At 36.7% G+C, this 24,190-nt stretch overlaps 1 protein-coding gene across 4 annotated transcripts in view; it reads left to right on the top strand.

Moving 5' to 3' along the window:
• The window catches only part of KHDRBS2 (KH RNA binding domain containing, signal transduction associated 2), a 378,305-nt gene extending 369,893 nt beyond the window's left edge, over positions 1-8,412 (top strand). For all 4 annotated transcript variants that reach the window (XR_010830533.1, XR_010830531.1, XR_010830534.1 and 1 more), the window contains 2 exons: positions 6,444-6,610; positions 8,159-8,412. The gene's annotated coding sequence lies outside the window, so the exon portion shown is untranslated. The remainder of the gene's footprint in view (positions 1-6,443; positions 6,611-8,158) is intronic.
• The last annotated feature ends 15,778 nt before the right edge of the window (positions 8,413-24,190 follow it).

Consider the following 24,190-nt stretch of genomic DNA (forward strand, 5'->3'; position numbering starts at 1 on the left):
CAGTATCTAGACTTCAAAACTACATCATTCTGCATTTTGTCAAAATGCATGTTGACCCATCGGCATATTTCTCAGTTGCCTCCTTCAACCACATCTCAGAAATTTCTTAACAGTCTTTTCAAATCTAACCTCTTTATGTTTTTATTTTCTGCTTCTTTTGACATCATTTTCAGCCATATTCTTAGATTTGAATTAAAGTGTATTTAACCTCAATCTTGATATGAATACCAAGGTGCTGCAATATTAGTCTTTTAATATGGCTTAACAATTCCTCTTGCTTGTTATCATAATCTTATCCAGCTTCTTATCCTCTAACAGTCGATCTTTATCAAGAGAGATTTTTAAGGCATGATAGTAATGCAGTAGAGAGCAAGATTTCTCATAATGACTGGATATTTAATTGGTAGCTGAAAGGAAGGCCATTTCACTTCTTAGGAACTATGTCATTTGTCTATAAAAATCAGAAATTCTATCTTTGCGCAGCACCACAGAACAGGGTACAAGGATTGCGAGACATTTGCAGCCTATTCTAATGCATCATATAATAACACTAGAAAACACATTCTGAATTAGATAGAAAAGTGTTATCCATATATACTATTTCTGTGTTCCAGGTCTCTTTGTCAGCTGCTCTACCTTCTTTGTGCCCCAGAAACATTTTTTATTTAAATAAACTCATAAATATACATTTAAATAAATATACATTTACTCATAAGTATATTCATAAATATACATTTTGAGTGAAAAAGTTATCTTCCTTGCATATAAGTGGTGTAGACAAGCATTAAGCTCATCCCAGTATCTGTCAGTTCAGCTGACAGAATGAGCTGTAGCTTACACTAAGTGTAACAACCCTGTAGCAAGTAGTTCATTTCAAAGACTGTGATGTACAGGTTTCCATGTACATTGGCAGAATATGGCATTTTCCTGTCCTATCAACCAAAGGACAGGTATTTCTATCATATGGAAATTGGTTGGCACAACTAGTTCTCTGTGAGCATCTGGAAAAGGGACAACAAAACTGATTTTGTCAAGCACAAAAGAAGAGTGAAGGGCAATACCAGAGTAAATAATAATGTATTTAGGCATATACTTTAACAGATTTGAACAATACTGATCCGAGCAAAGCAAGTATAAAGTGATAAATGTAATAACATCAAAAAATGAATATGAGAACCCATTTAGGCTTTTTACTAAAACTACAAAGGGTCGACTTACCATAAGCTACAAAATATGTCATTAAATCATCGCTATCTACCAATAACTGCCTGTTGTGGTTTCTGAGTTGCTCCTGCCTCACCCAGTATTCTGAGTAACTACATACAACTCCAAGAATAATACTTGTAAGGAAGTTCCAAGTGTCAGACTGATGGAAAAATAAATAAATAAATAAAAATTAAAATTAAAAACAAAAAAAAAAGTCATATTGCAGTAATGAGAATCCCTATTCATCTCAGTGGGTCTAATCATAGGTGTGAAGGTTATCAGATTTGTCTCTAAAATTATACCATGTTAAATGTAAGAGCACATAAAATGGTTTAATAAATGGGATACGAGTCATTTCAGTGGTGTTCTCTGAATATAGTCTGTATATCAATAAAAATCTCCATGATTTTTCTTAATTCTATTAAAGTACAACATCACCTCCTAATATTTATAGAGATCAAGCAGACTCACTTCAGGATGAACCGTACATACATACCAGAGGTGCCATTTTCTGAAATGTAAACAGTTGGCATCTGCTGAGCCATAATCCCTAAATCAGAAACACAAATGTTTGGATTAACAAAAAGTATAAAGCCTCGTTCTTTGTTGTTGACCTCTCAATGCATATTTTTGCACTTTCAGTGTTACGTGCGTGACTGGCATTCTTTATCCAGGACTGGAAATTCAGGGTGGCTATTTGCCATAATAACCACAAAGAACCAAGGTGTTCAAATTCTAGGCAATCCAAACCTTCACTGAATCTCACTCACTTCAGGAGTTTTGAAATCAAGCCTTCAGTTCAATTCTACAGATATGATGCATCATGAAGTGGCTGAGACCTTATATTTTTAAGAAACATACAAATTAAAGAATATATATTTTATATCTTTTTTGATTCCACAAATTTGTTTTGCTGGAGACACTAATTCTAAGTTCCAGGGAAGACAGAGATTGTCCACATGTGAAGGATCAACACTTTAAAACTGCAACAAAACAATAAAAATTAAAATCAGTAAAGTACCCATATGTGCAATTTTAATCATTTTAATAAACACTTTCCATACTCTATTTCTATGTTCTATTCATTTCTAATGTCATTAGATTAATTTTACTCTGTAAGTTGAAAGTTAGGTGTTAGGTGTTAAATTTTACGTCTGTGATTTTGAATTACTTCAAAATTATCAAAACAAATAACTTTTGTCTATGTAAATATGTGGGTCTTGTTTTCTATGCTGTTATATCTTCCCTGTCATAAGAAATCCAAAATTCTAGTCAGAATAAAAAACATGCCCTGAATCCTAGTGTTGATATTCATCTATTTCGCTTTTCAAAATGGTGTAATTTCACCAGGCATCATTTTAACCAAGTTGTAAAGGAAAGTATAATTCCACATTAAATAACATGTTGTGTATATTTTATCTGTTAGAGACCAATTCTGTACCTCTAACAGGAGAAAAAGCTGTTTCCAGTTGCTATGACTTTTAATGTTCATAATTTGCAATAACCCATATCCTGAAATCACTCAAGGGAAATCTAGTTTTTCTTCATGCTTACTCATACCCAAAAGGACTTAGTGAACAATAGAAAATCATATTTTACTATGGCTGCAGCCTTGACACTAGAATTGACATGGTACAGTGAATTCATATTTATAGTTTGTGCAACAGTACATTTGATCCTTGATTTTATTATTCTACTGCCACATAATTATTGTCCTTACAGATTTTATCATACTGAATTACTTATTCACCTCAAGCAAGGCCTAAAAAATAAGAACTGTCCCTCTTTAATCATATCCATGAAAACGATCTAACAGCTGTGAACACTGTTCTGGCTGTGGGTTTCTGCATGTGCATAAATCTGTACACAACCCGTAAGCAGAACCCCAACTTGGGTGAAAATAATTATCTTTTGATTTCTTATCTGAGATATGTTCTGTGCCAGTAATAATACTGGCAAAGAGTGTCCCAAACCTTGGGTTAGTTTCTATTGTAGAATAATATTTGTACCTTTTGTACAGAAAAGAGAATTCTTTCTAATATTAAAATGCAGAATTATAACAGCCACCATTAGTAGGATCTATTCAGGGTTTTTCAACTTTTTTTCTGTTTCAACTTGTGAATATTAATGTCTCATTTCTTGGTGAAAAACCTATGAAGAATATTCTTAGAATCACAAATGTACCTGGGAAATTTAAAGTCATCACTTTTATTTTAATTACCAAGTTTACGTCATCATCATTGCGCAATTCTATTATCAACCACATGTACCAGAACAGGCTGGGAGATGACCTGCTGGAGAGGATCTCTGCAGAGAAGGACCTGGGGGTCCTTGTGGATGACACATTGACCATGAGCCAGCAGTGTGCCCTGGTGGCCAAGAAGGCCAATGGGATCCTGGCGTGCATTAAAAGTGTGGCCAGCAGGTCAAGGGAGGTGATCCTCCCCCTCTACTCTGCCCTGGTCAGGCCTCACCTGGAGTACTGTGTCCAGTTCTGGGCTCCCCGGTACAAAAAAGACAGGGATCTCCTGGAAAGAGTCCAGCGGAGGGCCACAAAGATGATACGGGGCCTGGAGCATCTTCCCTATGAGGAAAGGCTGAAAGACCTGGGTCTGTTCAGCCTGGAGAAAAGAAGACTGAGAGGGGATCTTATCAGTGTTTACAAATACCTTAAGTGTGGGAGACAAAGGGATTTGGCCAACCTCTTTTCAGGGGTTTGTGGGGATAGGACAAGGGGTAATGGCCACAAAATGGAGCACAGGAAGTTCCGCACCAACATGAGAAAGAACTTCTTCACGGTGAGGGTAACAGAGCACTGGAACAGGTTGCCCAGGGAGGTTGTGGAGTCTCCTTCTCTGGGGATATTCAAGGCCCGTCTGGACGCCTACCTGGGCAACCTGCTCTATGGAACCTTATCTGGCAGGGGGATTGGACCCGATGATCTCCTGAGGTCCCTTCCAACCCCTACAATTCTATGATTCTGTGATTCTCTATTCATATCGTATACCTGCATGCCCCTTTGATCAGTACTGCAATGGGAAGAAAACACCTACAGGAATTAAAAGCCTTGTTTCTTTGTTTGTTCGTTTCAAAATGTGTCAGTGACTATGGACTGCTACACTTCTTACAGAAAATAAAGGAAATTTGAATGAAATAAATGTAAACCCAAGGATTTAATGACTTGACAACATTGAATTTGAAGACAAGCCTAAAGTGATATTTAGAGAATCAATTCTGAAGAAGCCTGCTTGACATCTAGCTTCCAACAACAAAAAAATTCGATTGTTTGTTTGTTGGTTTTTTTTTTGGTAATTCAGGGTATTCTGAATTGGGCAATTCAGTCTATCCAGCTACCAGGGAATATCTATATCCCCTGCTACCTACATACAGTCTATCCATACCAGGGAATGTGCATATGACTTATATATAGCTCAGAAGGAAGAAAAAAGAAGAAGAAGAGAAAGAAGAGGAGGAAGAAGAGGAGGAAGAGGAGGAAGAAGAGGAAGAGGAGGAAGAAGAGGAAGAGGAAGAGGAAGAGGAAGAGGAAGAGGAAGAGGAAGAGGAAGAGGAAGAGGAAGAGGAAGAGGAAGAAGAAGAAGAAGAAGAAGAAGAAGAAGAAGAAGAAGAAGAAGAAGAAGAAGAAGAAGAAACTTAACCTCAGAAATAAGTTTAATTTAATTTAAATTAGTTTTCTGTGGTTTGGCTTTAGTAAAATATTTGTGAGTACATAAAAATATTTCATATACATAATCAGATCTACTCTAATGTAAAATTCTTTCTTTTCAGGTTGGAAATTAGGAGAAATGTCTTCTCAGAAAGAGTAGTTAGGCATTGGAACAGATTGCCCAGGGAGGTGGTGGAGTCACCATCCCTGGGGATGTTTAAGGAAAGGTTGGATGTGGTGCTTAGGGACATGGCTTAATGGGTAATATTTGTGGTAGGAGAATGGTTGGACCAGACGATCTTGGAGGTCTTTTCCAACTTTAACTATTCTATGATTCTATAAAAATCCCTGAATCCCTGTCCTTTCTTCAAAGGCCTGGCAGAAAACTGAGTTTCCTACTTATAGGAAAGTTTATATTGGTTTATATTACTTAGTTTATATTTTTCTAACTAAAAGCCAGAGTGCCCTGAAAAGTTAAGCTGGCACCAGTAAATGCCGTCAACATACCATATCACAACTGTTCATGTTTATTTAATTAGACTTTACTCTTTCTTGCCTCTCATCTTGAATGGTATTTATGCATTTGTTATTCTCCAGGCCCATTTTTAACAGTCCCTTCAAAACAAAACGTAAAATCAATGATGCTGAAGTTTATGTAGGCTTGATATTCGGCAAAAAATGGAAGTGCCTAGCCCTGCTGTCTATAGGATGCATTTATGTAGTTCTCCATGTAGCTCTTTTAAAACAGGGTAAGTGACAGCAATCTCATTCTGAGAAGTTGAAGAGCCATATGGCTCCATTTTATGGGTAGCTGGTTTTATTATAGCTCAGAACAAAACATTTGTGATCTTTAAACAGATTCAGATTACTCATGTAGATGGGCAAAGTAGCCATGCATGGTGTTGTACTGCATTTTTCCCTAATAAATATATAGATTCAGCGTGATTTTCTTATGTTTTACATAGCTACTTAAGATAAGACTACAGTAATTAGTTCATACCTGTAGTCTCTAGTCCCTCCAATTAAAAATACTATAAGAATGCATTTTATTGCTTCAAAGGCATTGCAACAACAGAACAGGGCATTCTGTGGTGCATTGCCATATTGCTATTTGAAATACATAGACAGTAGAAAAGGTTGCAAGTTCACATTTCGGTCACCGTGTACGTTTGTGTGTGCAGGTGCCTGGGTACCTGCATGCGTGCATACATGAATACTAGATCTTTGAATGGATCCTAAATTGCTTGCTTTGGCTTTGCTCCTTCCTCTCAGTACTGAGCTGTATATACAGATTGAAAGTGAGAAACTGGTAAATACAGTATCTAGTTTCATTGTAACCCCTTCCTGATTGATGACATGCCTTCTCCCAAGATCCAGCATTATAGTGCAAAACAATTGTTATAACCTGCAGCTAAAACTGCTCCTTGGAGGTCTAATTCTTTTCTAGGGAAATATGGTTTTCATTAATACTAATGTTCAGATTCAGGAAAAAAAAATGTTCCTGAGATAGTGTATTATACTCAGAACTTTAAGCTATTGCTCTTCTTAATGGTACTAATCTGTTTTCCTACAGAGAACCAAGTGAATTGTTACCTGTCATTGCATCCCCATGTTCATCTCTTAATACTTGTGGGTGTGATACAAACCACCTAAAAGAAATTCACTGCCTCTTTTACTGCCCAGACAAGGCTGTTTCCTGTGTTCCACCAATACAATTTTCCTGTTGCACATTTTGGTTTGGTAAGTGCTAATGCAAAGATTTCTACCTACTGCTTTTAAAACGCTTACTGACCTATAGAGACACAAAAAGTAAACAACAGTAAACAAATTGCTCTAACAGACAACACAGTCCCTCAGGAGACAATCATAACATTGACACCAGCATTGAGATATTCTCTCTCCCGAGCACCATTAGCAGTAATTTTATCACTGAGTGTTTATATAATTCTGAAACGTCAGTCCCAAGACTAGGGGGTTCTCCAGGTCAGAGGTTAAAAATAGGCAAAACCACTTCACTATTATTTTCATAGTCTGTTGAAAAGAAAGACGAAAACAACCTAAAGTCTTAAACTTCCAGCTAAGAGACCCAGTAATACAAGAATTTACAGATAGCAAAACCAAGCTGTGAACACAAGTGAGCAGGGTATTGATTTTTTTCTTAAATGTTATACAAAAGGACAAGTTGTGTCTTTTTACTGTTTTTATTTTGTTTCAATTGATAGTTTATTTTGCTTTTAGTCTGATTTTCTCCTGAATTAGCCAGAAAAGCAGTAATTTTGAGGACATAGTGTCACTATAGATAATAAGCTGGATGGTGGGATGCTATGTGAAGACAAATATAACCCTTGTAAGACTTAATAGTTAAACAGTAAACAGAAATTTGTGCAGAATTATTTGTCCACATTTGCATGACTTTTACTGGAAAGCCATCTGTTATTACGTTATGTTGAAAAGGATATTGAAAATCAAAATATATATACATAAAATAGTTTTGAAATGAAAAAAAAAGAAGGGGAAAATGCACCAAGAGCAAGACAAAAGTGAAGTTCTATCTACTAACTTAGTTAAGACAGAAGTCACTTGACTGCAGCTGTTAGATACCTACAGGCAAAAAGTATCCGTGACAATTAAGAGCCTCTTAATTTAGGAGGAAGGAATGTATAATTAGGGAGCCAAGAATTCCATTCTGACTACCACTTCCACCCCCACCCCCAAGAAAAACAACAATGGAATTTTTTGACAGTAGGAGCAACTTTCATCCTTCTGAATGATACACCACATCTTAGACTGAAACTATGGAGTCTGACAGAGAAATTCTGGGACTCTGCCATGCGGGAGGATAGACTTGATAATAATGTACAATTTCTTCTGCCCTTAATATCTATTTCTGAAGTTAAGAATCTATAAATCAACCAAGATGAATCTGGGTCTCAGTCATATATATTTTATCATGTAATTACATTTCCCTTTGAGGATTGTAATTCAGTTCTCTTACAAGTTTTTTCTCTAAAACTTTTCTACAGATCCCCAAAATAGAGTATTTCACATTCTAATAATTAGACCTTGAACCAAATAGAAGCTCTTCCGCTCAAGACTCTGAATTGTCATGAGGAAAATTTAAATAATCATCATTTTAGCTTCTTTGTTATGACTGAATACATCAATAATCTAGCATTAAATGTGTTAATGTCTGTTATAGCCCTTGAGCTATACAAATATGTGGTTCTATTTTGATCATGCTTGATATGCTATGTCTTGACTAGGACTTATTCCATTCTGTTTCTACAGGTTAGTGAGACTTTAATCAAGAAAAAAAAATCTAATGAACAGCAATTTGAAACAGAGCATTTGGAAAGGTCAAAATGGTACGCTACATCCTTATTATCCAAAAGAACAGATGAGTTTAATATCCTGGCAGCGTTTTCCTGTGAAGAAGATATTAAACAAGAGCTGAAAATGGCACAAGGTTCCCTCTTCCTTTCTTGTGACAAAGATTGTAACAAATGATGAAACTGTAGAGAATAAATCTCATCCTGCTTTAATGTTCAGACTGGGGATCCTGCCTAGATTTCAAAAGCCTAAGCTAACCAAACAGACAACACACATGGTATTTGTTTCAGGCGTATCCACATGAAGTAGAAGTCTTTTAAAATACTTTTTCCTACTTAGATGACCTGGTTTCCATCAATATTTTCTAGTCTTAAAAATGGAAAGAGGTGGTAACAGAAGGTACACAGTACAGTGAGTTTCAAAAAGCACTTTGTTGAACTGCAACAAATAACGTACTGTATCAGTCCTGCTTAAAATGTAGAGTTGTCATCTTCAGTTTGAATAGACTGCAGAATACAAACAATGTATTCCAGCACACAATGCATTTTAAGTGTTCTGCTTTGGAGAGTCCCTGAAGGTATGGAAATGTTTGAAGGCAAAGGAATTTGCAGTATATCCCATAGGTTGTTAGCAATTTCATTAATACAAGGAACTGTCACTATGTGCTTCCTTAAATCTTTAAATTGGTCTTCATGTTAAATCTTATTTTTACAACTGAAAAAATGCTTTGCTTAAAGACTAAAAAAAAAAAAAAAAAGTGAGCACATGACATACACCTTTGTTAGTCACTTGCATTCTTGCATTCATTCCACCTGAGATATGAGAAGTCTGCTATTAAGTAAGAATATAACAAGTTATATATATATTCATAATTATTAAAGAAAAAAATATAATATTCCTAATATTATTCCTGTCTTCAAGTAATGCTGGCTGAAGTAGGATTACATGGTTTGACACAAGAACTCGCAAGTAGAAATCATATGGAACCTCTTTTTTCCACACCATTTATGGAATACATCCAGAAAAATAAAAAATGAAAAAATCTCCATGGTACATTACATGCAGTTTCTTGCTGGGAAAAGCCATTTTGCTTTTGTCAAAAAAATAAATAAATAAATAAAAAAGAACATACCTAAAATATGTTTTCCAAGTCTTGAGTGAATATATGTATATACATATATATTTGCCTTTTACTTTTCCTTAGGTGTTTCCTTAGGTGTACTTTTGCCTGTTTTATTTTCCACTGGAGATTGTAAATGCATCCTTTGTTTTGCAACTGTAATGCAGAACGCATTTTCAATGCATTAGCAATGTGCAACCTATTTTGAAACTTCAAAGGTTTTGCAAAACTATGGAAAAAGATCCCTGATGGGTGTTCATTTCATAAATACCAATGGAAAATAATGTTTTCCATGTGCCTAATAAAAATCTACTAGATACAATTTAAAGTTTCTATTGAGTTTCTTGTGGTTTAGCTAATACCCCTGAAACTAAAATGACAAAAAACAGGTCTTTTCTGCTTGCCAATCAGCTGAGTACACAGCCTGCATTAAATAATGAGCAAAACTATTTTTTCAGTTCTTAATTATTGTTCACAATTCATATTCATGTATCTTTATCATGTGAATTACAAAATCTGACCATATATAATTCTATGACTAAGAAATAAAATACATGCTGTCGTATCCTAATTTTTAAAAATCACGGTTATGGAATGATTGAATAGAGAACCCAAAGTACTGAGGGAAGACTCAATGTTGCCAATTGCACACACTCCAGCATTTCTTAGAGAGTGAGTCCCAAATATCAGTTGAAGACAGTGGCTTTTATTTATACTTTTTCAGTTTTCTCATGATTATGGAAAATGCTGTTACTGTGTCACATACTATTTAACATGGGAAACACCTTGAATATATTATGCAGGCTTATTTGGTTATTTCATTCTTTTTTCCAGTAGGTGATCACAATATTTCTGTTTGAAAAAATTACCAAGATAATCAAGTGCATCTTGTAAACCAATACACCAGTTTGCAGTGAAACTTTAAGAGGTACCTACTTCCCTCACTCATCTTCAGTAAATCATATGGTGGCTGAACATTTCCATGAAATCTTTCTCTAATGAAGAAGGTAAATAGTAAAAACTGAATGTAACTGAATGTAAAATGTTGGACCTGTGAACCCATGAGTCACATCTCAAAGCAAAGAATCATGTAATCCTCTGTGAAGGATATTCATTAAATTAACAGCAGATGGAAAAAAAAATTAAAATTAAAATTAAAAAAAAAGAAGAAAAAAGAAAAAAAAAGATGCAATTTCTTATTGAAGCAAGATGATCGAAGAGAGAAGTCAAAAGACAGCTGACCATGTGCAGCACACACTTTCTCACACGTGGTTTTGCACCAGGATGCGCTGGTTTATTGTAATCCCAATAAGAAAGCTACCATGAAATACTGCCTAAAATACAATTTATCAAAGCTAACACTGTAATGAAAAAGAGTATATTACAGATAATCTTATGTCCCTTCAGATGCTGGGAACCCCATTGTGGGCCTCCAAGCAGTGCACAGCACCCTGTGTAGAACCTCTCCATAGAAAAGTTACTCTATATTTTAGTCTTTTGAGCTCTCCTAGGGCTCTTTAAAAAGAAAAGTGAAATAATAAAATAAATCTATGTCTACTGACAAAGAAAAATGTGCACATGGGAATTTGTCACTGCGGTTTCAGATAAAGGCAAGGACACACAGGTAGTACAATCATCAGTACTGAGTGGGAGCTATCCACAGTCTGCTTCATTACAATTAGCCAGCAAAGTCTATCCTGCAGCACAGAAGGATAGAAGGTTATGCTTAGTGTGCAGCACGGTGCAGACCTGTGCCTGTGTAGAGTAATTTCTATGTGGATCACTAACTCCTCCATGTGCAACGGTCTTCTGGACAGGATCTCTGCACATGTATACATACACATCTGTTTTTTCATTCACACATGAAAAGCTCCTTTTGTGCTCTAAAGTGAATGGATGAATTATATTCAAATCTACACACATTCAAAATCTGCATATGTCTATTGCAAACACTCCTTTGTACATGTCTCTGTGCCCATGAAGCTGGAATTGTGCAGGAAGTCAGGATTATAATTATGTAATTTGTACCTCCAAACATTGTTAAAAGGCTATGTAAGTATATTTTTACAAGTGTGCTTGTGTCTGCAGCTTAAAATCTGGTTCTACTAGCATATGAGTCTGTTTTGTTTTGTCATGCAATGCTACCTGATATTATATGAATAAATCATCCATAAGCTAGAAAGCACATTAAAATCAAAGGAACAAAGTCAGTTGCATTATTGAATGGAGATTAAAATAATTTGACATGAAAGGCATTTTAGAGACAATACAGCCTGTCTGATTTACTGATGTGCGCAGAAGCTAATGTATCATTCAGCCTTGCAACCACCTGACAGCTGCTCAGCATCTAATGGGAAATGTGATGGTGGTCACAGTCCAGTTCATAGTGGACAGGTGTCGGCATCACAAAAATCATCATCACAGCTGGCACTAATTGCCACCTTTGTTGACAGCCTCAGCAAAGAGGCCAGTGATTGAATTGGCGTGGAGGCTGCCTCACAGGCTCCACTGGTAAGGGATGCTGGGCTCAGTTCTTCCTTTACTGAAATCATCCTTAGTTTTGCACATATTTCAAAGGAACACAGACAGGTCCTGACACTATTTGCCTGTATGAGCACGCACACTGCTATGGCATACCTCTGGAAGTGATTTCTCCCTGAAGAGGGTTAGACGCATCTTGGGGGCACTGAAGCCTGTCTGCTGACACTGGCCAACAGAAGAGCCAAGGGACTTAGATTTGGGGGAAAAAACAAAGGGGATGAAAACAAAAACTGCTGCTGATGCAAAGAAGTCCCATATCAACTACTCAGGGCTCCAGTCTCACCCAGGCTTTTCTCAATTTTAGTTTGTTTTAGATGAAACTGTGATTTTGTGGACTTCTAGTAGCCACTGTACACCTCCATGCCTCAGTTTATTCTTTTGTAGGAGGGTCATAATGTTTGTCTCAGATATAATATGAGGTGTTGCAAATTAAAAAATGTCTTAAAGACTTCTAACAGTTCTGATGAAAGTCAATAAACACATTAAAACAGGCTTCAAAATTATAGGAACTCTGATTTCTTAATAATCCATTTAAGTTGTAGGCAATGACTATTGCATTCATCCTTTTTGCACTTTCTATTCACTCTGTGAATATTAAGTACAGTTTATTCTTCTACTCAGCCCACCCTGCTCAAATTAATGTTTAAAACTAATTTTCCTTTGGTATTCAGAAACCTGTATTGTTTGTGGGTTAATTATCACTTTTTTTTTTTTTCCTAGCTCTGTAGACAAATACAATATAGGTCAATAATGTGACTTTAGGATTTGAGAATGCTTTTATGGTAATGAAAATAAGTAAAAAAGTAGGTGATAAGTTTGATTGTAATTAGTAGCAGCAACTAAAGTATACAGAGGTTATTACAGGAAGAAAAAAAAATAAAAAAGGAAAGGACTGTTCTAGTATCATGTGCATAGAAAAAAAATGTTGTATTTGTTGCATGAGGCAATGTCAGTATGTAGATAAAAGTGAGAATCAAATTGAAAAATAAACCCACAAAGTCAGTTAAAACAAATATGATTTTATAAAGATTGAAAAAATGTCTGAGGTTTATCTGTTTGTATCATTGTACCAGAGGCTTACTTTCATTAGAAATGATAAGGGTATAGGATTACATGCGCAGTAAGAGAAGCTCAAAACAGTTGCTGAGCCAGATTCTGATCTCTCAGCATTGATTTTTCACTGCTGTATTATATGTGATTTCAAGGAATTTTCTTCTCATTTACATGCATCTACATAAATTCAGGATCAAGCCGCAAGCTTTTGCTTCTCCCAGTGCTAATAATGAGCAGTGGCTGCTATGGTGTGCTTCTAAAGACACTCTGGAAAAAGAGTATGTCATCGTTAGTCTAATGAGAGGGAAGAGGGAAAGAGATTGCTAAATGTTTTCTCTCTAGCCCAATTAAAGGAGAGAGAGCAGGACAAAGAGAATGGGAAGGCATGCAAAGGGGAGATCTGTATGTGTGACTGATTTCTTCCTGCCTTCAGCTACAAAAGCATTCTTGTTAGGTAGAACTGAAAAAGACAGGAGGATGTAGGAGCACAAAGGATAAATCCTTTTCCTGAAATCAGACTATAGCAGGATAGACTTTCATTTCAGGTTGCACATTAACTTCCAAAAATATCTTGCTTGTGAAGAGAAGGATATAATAACAAAGTAATGTGCTGTCATTAGGGTTCTTAAGACAAATTATCCCTGTGAAAATGAAGCAGCCAAGCTTATCTGTTTGCTGAGAGCCCCTTTGACCATCCACAGTCACCTTTCAGGACTGGTCTAAAGAGATAGAGCCACATGTGTACGAAGGACTTGCCCATGCAGGTGTTGCTGAGCTAGCGAACAGCTGCCAACTCACGCTTGGTGTGATGAAACTTTGTGCCTGCTAATTGAGCTTAAAACTTAAGGCAGATTAGAGGAGGTCAAGGTGCACTGCAGAGCTCTGGGAGTGACAGAACAGGGAAGGAGAGAAACAAGAGGAAGACTTTACATCATCTACTTTTAGCTATCAAGTTCAAGTGTTTGAAATCAGGAGCCTCTGTTCCCAGTGTAGTCCATGGTCCTGGTAGACTGAGCCTACTCTAGGAATTAAAGTAGTTCACAAACCATTCACTGGCCCGGAAGTGGGGTGGGAAAAATTTAGCTGCAAAAAATGATTTTGTAAAGACTTTCTTTGCTCTCCTAGTCTTATATGTTGCAGTTTCTCCCAGTAACTAAAAAATACTCGAGAAAGTTCATGAGAAAGACTTGCATTACCAGACTCTTTCTGCATATTTTTTTTTAATCCGTCAGTACTGAAGACCTAAACTTTGAGTCCTTATCATAGTACACTTTCTGGCTTTTTCCATCATTAAACCATGACTGGCTTACATATTTTTCCCCTACAATGAGACCTATTTTCCTTATTGCCAGTACAGGCAACAGAAGGGCAATATTGACTCTGGTTTCTGGTTGTCCAGAAGGAAACATAGAGTGATGTTGCAAGCCTTGCAGTGAGGAGCACAGCACAGGAACAATTACCTGAACTCTCCTGCCAGTAAAACAGCCACCTGCCATGGGGAGAAGGGTAGGTCTGCCACTAAGACTGGCAGTAGCCCAAGCTCATTCAAGTGAGCCCAACTCAGCCTTGTTTGTACAACAGCAAATAAACAGAAGGTGAGAAAAGACCGTGATTAGAGTCCAGATGCTTCCTATCTCCTTATGATACTTCTAGTTTATTCAAAGTTTCTTCCTGTGCATATATATTTTATAAATATTGTAGTTAACAATGATAGTGTCATAAGATTTACATTCAAAACTTTAAAAATTCTACTTACTTTCTCTCAGAGGGCTTTTTGTATCTTAGATTCCTTTCTCTTCTTTTATGGCTTGTTTATTAAGTCCTAAGCTCCCCAGTAAAAAGCTGCCCCACTCACATTTTTAATACTCAAGTTTTCTCTCTTAATTTAAAATTCTGGCCCACTAAATTCTGACTTTCTAGTGGTTCACTCTGTGCTGGGTGCTAGCAAAATTAGTGGGCTCATGAATCAGTACTTTCAGCTCCTCTGTCTTGAACTGCAAATATCACAAGATCTGAAATAGAAACATTATCCCTGATGGTTGAGGACACAGTACTAAATTCAGTTTGATTTAATGATAAGCCTGACACTTTGGGAGATATAATGACTATCTAAAGGAATGGTATCATATTTGCTTACAAATGCCATCTTTTAAAATATTATACATCAAAAGCAATTAATCACTTACTGACATTGGTTCTGTTGGGAGTTTAGTACAATGGTAAATTTTAATGGACAACTGTGAGTTCAGTTAACTTGAGTTCGTGTACAAGGGGCTGAAAACCTATAACACAACTGGATCCCTCCAAAGTTTACCAGTGGCAGGTCTCCATACCCCAGCTGGAAAACTGGGGCCTTTCATTACCCAGAAATGGTCTAAGGTGCTGTAAAGAGGAGGGAGTACTATAAATGTCATTATGATACAGAAACTCAGACAATTTCTAGTCACTTTTTTCCCTTCCCACTGTATCTCAACCACTGCAAAATCTGCCTCACATTAGGGAGTCTGAAGTTATTAACTTCAATACATAGCAATTTAATTTTTGTATAAAATGCTGTAGCAAATAGGAGAGTTGTCTGCAGAAGCTACAGGTAAAAATTCAATCTCAATCAGCAAGACCAACACAAAAGGCCAATCTAGTTTGAATTATCAGACAGCATTTCAGCAACATTCCAATTATTTTCATCATTTAGAATGACCTTAGTAGTATTTTGAAATCATATTTAAACCTGTAGCTGCTACTAATCAGTGAGCTATGGCAAGCCAGCAGAAGGGTGGAGACAGATACTGTGTCATCTTGATCTTACTGCATAAATTGCTTTTAAGGGCAAAATTTCTTGCAGTTCTACCTCTTAATCATTTGGATGTCTGGAATAAAGGGCAGAGTATCTTAGCATGGTATGGAGGGCTTTTACTACATGTCATGAGAAGAAAAAATGAAATTAAATTGTATCTATTTCTCTATTACCCATCCCCAACACACACGCACACACATACACACATTTTTTATATTACTTTAGATCTAATCTTCATTAAATCTCAATTTCGTCGGCTTTTCATAGGCTTTAGTAAGCACTGCAGGACATCCAGTTGCCCTGACCATATCAGACCAGAGCTGGAATGAAATGTTAATAACACTTATTCAGAGCGGACGATACATTACAGAAAATAAAGAAAAAAAAATCTGTAATTTATGAAACTCCATGGCAACATGGAGTTTTCGTTCATAGTTTTACTATATAAAAAGCAATACTGTTAACATTAGTTTAATAATGTTACCTAAATGCTTGTGCTCCTAAGAAGAAAAGCTACATTTATTTTTTGTTTTGAGCAATTTGGTCTTCTACTAGCATTTTCTTTTCCAGTGTGGCTAAGTGATGTCCTGATAATGTGGATATTATAAAAAGCAGATGTAATTTTTTTTCATCTTAGTTCTTATTCCAAGCAAAATAGATGGCTAATGGTAGCATCGGATGTTTCTATTATACTATAAATTAAGCTCCTTTTAAGGAGTTTAAAAATTAAAACTCCTTCAAAGTTCTATTTTCCATGGATCGATCACCAAAATTTTATTAGAATGTTCACTAAAAAAAAAATAAATCCAAATTTCCTTTCATTATCTTAAAAAAAAAAAATGGTCACTAGGGTTATTTCTTCAGTTAATGCTCAGATTTGTTGAGGACCTTAAATATTAAGCATAGCAATTTATTTTTATGTATTAAAAAATAGAACTGTTAAACACGTGGTTTACATACGCCTATTACTGATTAAAGCATCTCACTTAGAGAAGCTAAAACTGCCAAAACCTGTAGACAATAAAGCATTATCTGAGCAGTATTTTATTTCTCTGAAATACTCTTCAGAGTTGCTGGCTTCTGTTTCAGTTATATATAAATAAATAAAAAATCAGAAGAATCATTAAAGCTTTTCTCAGTATTACAGCCACTTCAATGCCTATAGTACACACTGAATAAAACCAATGTAAATGTGTCCTAGAAGATCCATAATTCAGTCAGTTTCCAAAGAATGAGGAAGAGAACTGTACATAGGATTTTCTTTCTCTTACAGTGCTAACTTTAAAAAGCCTGAGCCATCTTTGATATCAGTAGAATAATATTGGAGCAGTCCATTTGCTTAATTTCACTTGATTCTGGCCATCATATCTAGATAAGAAGAGCAACAAATGTTCTAAGGTTGGGTCAACATTGAACCTGCTGCTGTGCTAAACCATAGCTCTGGCAATGAGAAGCATCTCTGCCGCTTACTCCCGTGTGTGCTCCTGGTCCAGTGACCAGAATTTAGCTGTAACTGTCAGAAAGAGTCTTTACCTGATCTCATCAAGCATTCCTCTTGTGAGGGTAAAGATGATAACTCTTCATTTTGCCGGAAGCAACAAACTAATGGAAAGCCCCTTCTCTATCTGTTATCTTTTGGATACTTTTCTTATATATCTGCTACTGGTCACTGTCAGAGGTAAACCTTTGGACTGAACTAAGTGGTCAGTCTTATGGGTCTACATCCTTTCTGCTCAACTGCTTTGAACCAGCAAAACTTGGTTCTTCTTTCCATACTGCTTTGTGCAGGTACTCTTTATTTATTTTAGATAGATGTAAAACCCAGAAATATTATTTCCAGATAGCATCCTTTTACTAGCTGAGTGTTTATTTGCATGGCAGGAGGTGCACAAGCGTCAAAGACATTCTAAAAAATTCTCTAAAATATTACAGACAAAAAAAACCTTTACAGATTAGTTATAGCTTTGTCTGTCAAAACAGAGCTGACCTTTGGGAAAATAACAGCACGTTCATGCTTCAGGAATTTCCACTGAAACAGTACAACATTCTCACTGAAAAGGAAAGAGGTTTTTTTTTGAGACCTCCTCTGATTTCCCAATGATTTGCCATAACATTTGACTCTTCCTAGTATGGAGTAGCATGCAACTGAATGACAAGAAAATACAATATGCCTAAACATGATATTTAAACAGCAAAACAAAAATCAATTCAGGCAATGTTAGCAACATACTATACAGATGAGGAGGAGATATTTAGGGCTATGACAACCAATCTAACCGTGTGTCTGGGTAGATAACGTAACTCACAGGAGAGAATGAAGTTATTTACTAGCTGTAGCTCCCATATGATACCAAGTAATAACTCACCTCTTGTACCCTGACATGTTCGTTTGACCATAATTCATCCACTGAAAACAAGTGGATGAAGAAAGCAGTATCTTACTTATAAGCATGTGTGAGAAGCTTGGGGTTTCAACTGTAAAAAAGAGGGTTGTGCTTGTTTTGTTTTGTTTTTAATTAAATCTCACTTGATAAACATATGACAACACCACGTCAGGTAGAAGACACCTTGTCTCTATGATTTTCTTCACAATTGTATCAAACTCCACTTACGTTAATATTCAAGAACCATATGATATATAATAAGCACAGACCAAGGGGGAAAGAAAAAAAAAAAAACATACAAAGCAAAAGTGTAACTTCTGGGAGGTATAGTAGCTTTGCAAAGTACAATACACTTGACCTTGAAATATTGCCACAGTGGCTCAAGATCATTACACACATGATTTCTTCCTCCTTATATTTCTGGGTGATCTTTATTTTCTAACTTACTAAGTGAAATAAGGTATGTGAAAACTCTGAAATTCAGTCCCTCAGACAGACACTTTGTGTCTATATTTATGGATGCAATTTGAAATTTTTAAATGAAGTCTTATGTTTTAAAAATATCTGGAATTGCTGAGTGTTGTGGGTTAACCCTGGAAGGCAGCTTGCTCATTACCCCCACACTGGGACGGGGAGAGAATCAGAAACATAAAAGTGAGAAACCTTGTGGGTTGAGATAAAGACAGTTTGCTAGATAAAGCAAAAGCTTTACTCACAAGCAAAGCAAAACAAGGAATTAATTCACCACTCCCATCGTCAGGCAGATGTTCAGCTGTTTCCAGGAAAGCAGGGTATTTGGGAAGGTAAACGTCATCACTCCAAAATTCCCCTCTCCTTCCTTCCTTCCCCTTCACTTTTATTGATGACCATGTTGTCATATGGCATGGGATATCCCTTTGCCACTTTGGGTCAGCTGTCCTGGCTGTGCCTCCTTGCAACTTCTTGCCCACCCCCAGCCTCCTTGCTGGTGGGGCAGTGTGAGAAGCAGAAAAGGCCTCGAGACTGTGCAAACACTGTGCAAATCTAAAACACAGCACCATATGTCTGCTGTGAAGAAAATTAACTCCATCCCAGCCAGACTCAGTACATTAAGCTTCTGCTGTTTTTTCCATATGAAAACACTGAAATGGATTTTTAAATGTATTGCATTTAGAAAGAGAATTAACTTCACTAAGTCTTATCTCAGTAGGTCATGTAATACTCCCTAGAAAATAAACTAGAAATTACTACTGACACAGCTGAAGAAGATGAAAGAAAATGCATATTTAAAACACTCGGTTCATAATAACATTCAAGAACTAATGTATTAGAGTAGTCACAACCATAACATATTCATGTGCTACACTGAGGACTCTGAAAAGCAGTTTTAAATAAAAACAGTTATAAACACTTGGTTGGTTCAAGGAATTCTAACAATGAGGGACTGCATATAAGTGATAAATAGCTAAGCAGAAAGCAAATGATTAGCTTTATCCCCCAAACCAACATATACTCCTTCAGCATCAGAAATTCTATGAAAATGGAATATGTGGGTACACGCTTTTGAAATATCACCTTTTCATCTGATTGAAGTAAACAAACATCTTGCACACTTCAACAATGAATTGAAGAGTTTCCTTTTACCCCTGGAATGCAAAATGAGAGAGAAAATAATCACCGCATTCATGCTTTGTGGTTCAGGAGCAAGCAATTCTCTGCCTTGTTTTCTCTAAAGAGCATACAGGAGCTTGCCTGTGTAGGTTGTGGAATATAATCCAGAATGCAACTATAGTTAACAGGTTTCAGAAAGCATAACAGTTCCACATGTTCTGCCTGATTTCTGTTGCTGGAATAGCTGGTGAAATATGATGTCATTCCTCTTTTGGGGAAGGGATAAATCTTGAGTAGAATAACAAACTTCTTGTTTTAATGCTAGCAGCCAAGACGTGGTAGCATTTGAAATGCATGATCTGAATAAATAAATGTATGACTTTATACAGAGGTGACAGACTGGAAATTTTGGAGAATCAGGCTGACAAAACAACCAGAATAAGAAAATGATATAAGCTTTCTTTTCCAAACCTGGAAATGTCTGACCCTTCTTGAGTGAATGCATGGGATATATTCTGTTCATATATAACAGCTGGGCTTTCTGTTAATACTGCTGCTTCTGCACTACCTGCTTGGGGTGCTGCTTCTGCACTACCACCAGCAATCAGAGCTGAGGATTCAGATAGTAAGAACTCTACCCACTTAGGCATCTGCCTCCAAATCAGATATCATGGGCCTTTTACCCTAACTGGGCGTACAGCACACTACTGTCTAGCTCCGTGCAAGAAATCATGATCTGGGAGAACAAACCCTAGCTCCTGGATGGCTGTGGCATTTCACACCCACTCACAAGAAATGCTAATCTTCTTCCACTTGCAGTGAAATGCAGAAGAGGTTTGTTTTGTTTTGTTTTGTTCTATTGGTGCATAGTACTAAACAGGTAACCTGAGGTAACTTATATCTTTGCTGCTTCTGCTTCACACTTTGAGAACATACATATCATTTTTCTATTTACTGCTCCCCAAACAAATACACTAAGTAATGACTATGACTGATTTTCATTGCTGTCCATTTTTCACCTCTCCATTGCATCTGGATCCTTTAAAAATGCAAAATTGTTTTTTAAAGTTGAAAATGTACTTTTAGTGCACCTAAGCTATTATTTCCAAAGTACCTTCTCTAAAGAGTTAGATTTTATGACCACAAGATACATCCTCAGCCATATGTAGCACGCCAATGGTGGCATTCAGTTGTCAGGATAATCAGAGAAGTGCATAGCACTCCATACAGCTAACACACAGGGGCTTGGGGTCATTTCCTTATCCAGCATGATTCTCTAGTTGTGTTGGCCTGAATTCATATTGGATGTAAACTATTTTACATTCCATGCTTAGTAGAATTTAAATGTGATGTGACATTAATAAAGCATAAAGGAAAAAAATGTTAACACCAAAAGTCTCTCACATTATATCTGTGCTGGGTACCCATTCTTATTAAAGATGTCTTTTCAAAATGACTATTATTTTCTTGGTTCAGGTGTTTCTCCACTGCTCATATGAGTTTTTAGTGTACTAAGTTTAGATGGGCCTGGGCTATCAAATAACTTATTTTATGGAGCTATTTTGATGAATCAGAAAGGGAATAGGCAGGCATTTTAACACTGTGAAATGGTAAAGTATTTCTTTCTTTGCAAGTAAGTTTCATGGACCTTCTTCCAAGAATAGGAACTTACATGCTACTTTTACAGTGCATCAGAGATTTGTTTGTGTCAGATTTTGTACTTCAGTCTTCTTTTTAACTTTCATGAAAAAAAAAGAAGAAAAAGAAAAAGAAAAAGAAAAAGAAAAAGAAAAAGAAAAAGAAAAAGAAAAAGAAAAAGAAAAAGAAAAAGAAAAAGAAAAAGAAAAAGAAAAAGAAAAAGAAAAAGAAAAAGAAAAAGAAAAAGAAAAAGAAAAAGAAAAAGAAAAAGAAAAAGAAAAAGAAAAAGAAAAAGAAAAAGAAAAAGAAAAAGAAAAAGAAAAAGAAAAAGAAAAAGAAAAAGAAAAAGAAAAAGAAAAAGAAAAAGAAAAAGAAAAAGAAAAAGAAAAAGAAAAAAAAAAGAGTCTAAAATCTCATGACTTCACCCACTTTTTAGACCCATGAAGGACAAAGTTTTGTTTGTTTCAGTTGAAGGGCCTGTTGTAATTGCCAGGAAAAATATAAGCCTTGAATGACAGAGCACTTTCTCTGAAGGCTGTTTTGAAAATATCTTAACATTTTCAAGGGCATATGTATAAAAACAGGACAAAATCTCTGAGTATGCTTGTAAAATATAGTAAAAAACATGTACTGTGCTATAGTCAGTCCCTGATTCTGCCACCCACTCAGCTCTGGGGCTGCAGCATCTGATCAGCAGTAGCACATTACCTTGTCACCCCAAAAGCACACCAGCCAGCTGATTGTTCCCCGTGGCCTCTCCTCACTCTTCCTTTGCTCTGACAGCTGCTTTTTACTGCTGCTCCATGCCCATTGCCAGTTATCGTATCTGCCCACCACTGCACATCTAGGGTGATTACTCAAATCTCAAAGGACTTCCCTCCACTCATCCACTGAGCCAGCCTGAGGAGGAGGTGAAGGAGGGGAGAGAGGAGGCTCTACTTCCCTTCTAGTCAACTCACCACCCATGTGGCATGGACTGGAGTGCTGTTCAGCTCCTCCTAGACATGGATCAAACTGTAAGTCTCCAGAATACTTACCCCAGTGACAGAAGTTTAGATCAGCACAGGCTGTTAGTGAAATTACTTGCAAGTAATACTCCGCCCCTTTCAGATTCACACAACTCCCTCCCCACTCAGTGTCTGGCCTGGGTGCTTTTTAACAAGCAGTGGGTGAAAGAGTATTCTGACAGTCCAATCTCATAGCAATTGAATCTGTTGTGCAACTGTACTGCGACTACATTTTTCAAAGCTATATTTTTTCAAAGGCTATTTTTAAATATTTTTTTCCTGTTTGATTTCCCTACTTTTAAAAGGCCACACAGGAAGATTTTTTGGCAATTTACTTTATAAATAGCAGTGGGATATGAGAAGGATGTCACTTGCCACCTGGATGGGCAATCATTCATAAGTCCTGGTCATGGACCTGTGATGCTTGATCCTACGCCAAGGCAGAGTTTCATTTCAGTCCATTTCTACCACTATGACTGATGCAAACCCTGCTTTTGTAGTTGCCCTCAAAGGCAAAAGGCTGCTTTCTGCATCATGTTCCACTGAAGAGGAGAAATGACAGAAATGTGAAGGGGGGTCTGTCACACTGTCAGGATTAGTGCCTTGCTTACGGAAATTGGTTCCAGGACAAACCCTGGCATACTCTAGGGAGCAAAGGCCAATCTTTCTGTCAAAATGTTAGGTCCCATTTTTCAGCTTCCTGCACCTTCCTTTTTAGTTATCTGTCCTAAACAGTTTCAGCTGGAAAGGTACCCTGAAGTCATCTCTTTCAAGAAAGGCACGGCTTTACCAGCTGAAGTTTTAGTGTCTGAAAATATTCCAGCCATATCTGATATTCTGCACATAGCTGTTTTCAGAACTACATGTCCTGTCAGGGCATATAAATTCAACAGGCTTTGTAAACAAGTGGCCCAAAGGGAGCTGCTACTGGCAGCATTATAAATATTCAAGACCCAGTCAGACATAATTAGTTTATTCCCTTACGTTTACTTTAATACTGCCCCCTCCTTCCAGTCTGTATATTTTGTTAAAGTTCCTGCTTTAGAACAAAATCCTGCCTGGGCAGTTTTATCTTCCAAGTACAAAGAAAATCTTCTGGCTGTGTTATAACACTGTAAGTGTATCCTGTATATACAGGAGGGAAAAAAATCATCCATCTTTCCTGCCTTCTAATAGGATCAGCAGAGTTTTATTATCCTCCATGTCTCTTCTGAAAGAAAACATCAAAATTTATATGCTTTGTGCCTCCAAACCTTGTACACTTCTGCATCTTTGCTTGGATATTAAATTTTTAAACATGAAAGAGTGTAACTTACAATCTCATCCCTATTAATGGTAACAGTGTCTTTGCTGCTGTATGACCCAGAAATTTTGTGAAGTGCCTCTGTTCATATCAGAAACATTTCACAGAGCTGGAAGATATAAAGTTGCGGGATTTGCCTACCACAAAACATTTTATTGCATATTTGCAAAATGAAGCATAAACACATTAAAAATTAATAAGTGATACAGAAGCAGAACAATCCACAGAAAATGCAATGAGTCAAAGGGATTAATGAATTAAACAAGAAATTACCTCTTCAAATAGTGATTTCTACTGTTTTGCATTTGAAGGAAAGTAAGCTGGAACATTTCTGGGTTTAAAAGATTGATTTCAGATAAAATATTTCCTGCCCCTTTCTAAACACTGGCACTGCATCTGAGCAAGCTCACTGCACAGTGCCACCTCTTGCTTGGTCAGAGCCCTACATCAGGTACCTCAGACGTGGGAAGCTGACTGGAAAGTGGTGAACCTATCTGGTTATATCAGACATCCACCGCCATCTGTGTTGTATTCCTGTTGTACAGCCATTTCTAATGTGG

Source organism: Anser cygnoides, chromosome 3, assembly GCF_040182565.1.
Source record: "Anser cygnoides isolate HZ-2024a breed goose chromosome 3, Taihu_goose_T2T_genome, whole genome shotgun sequence".
Lineage (NCBI taxonomy): Eukaryota > Metazoa > Chordata > Aves > Anseriformes > Anatidae > Anser > Anser cygnoides.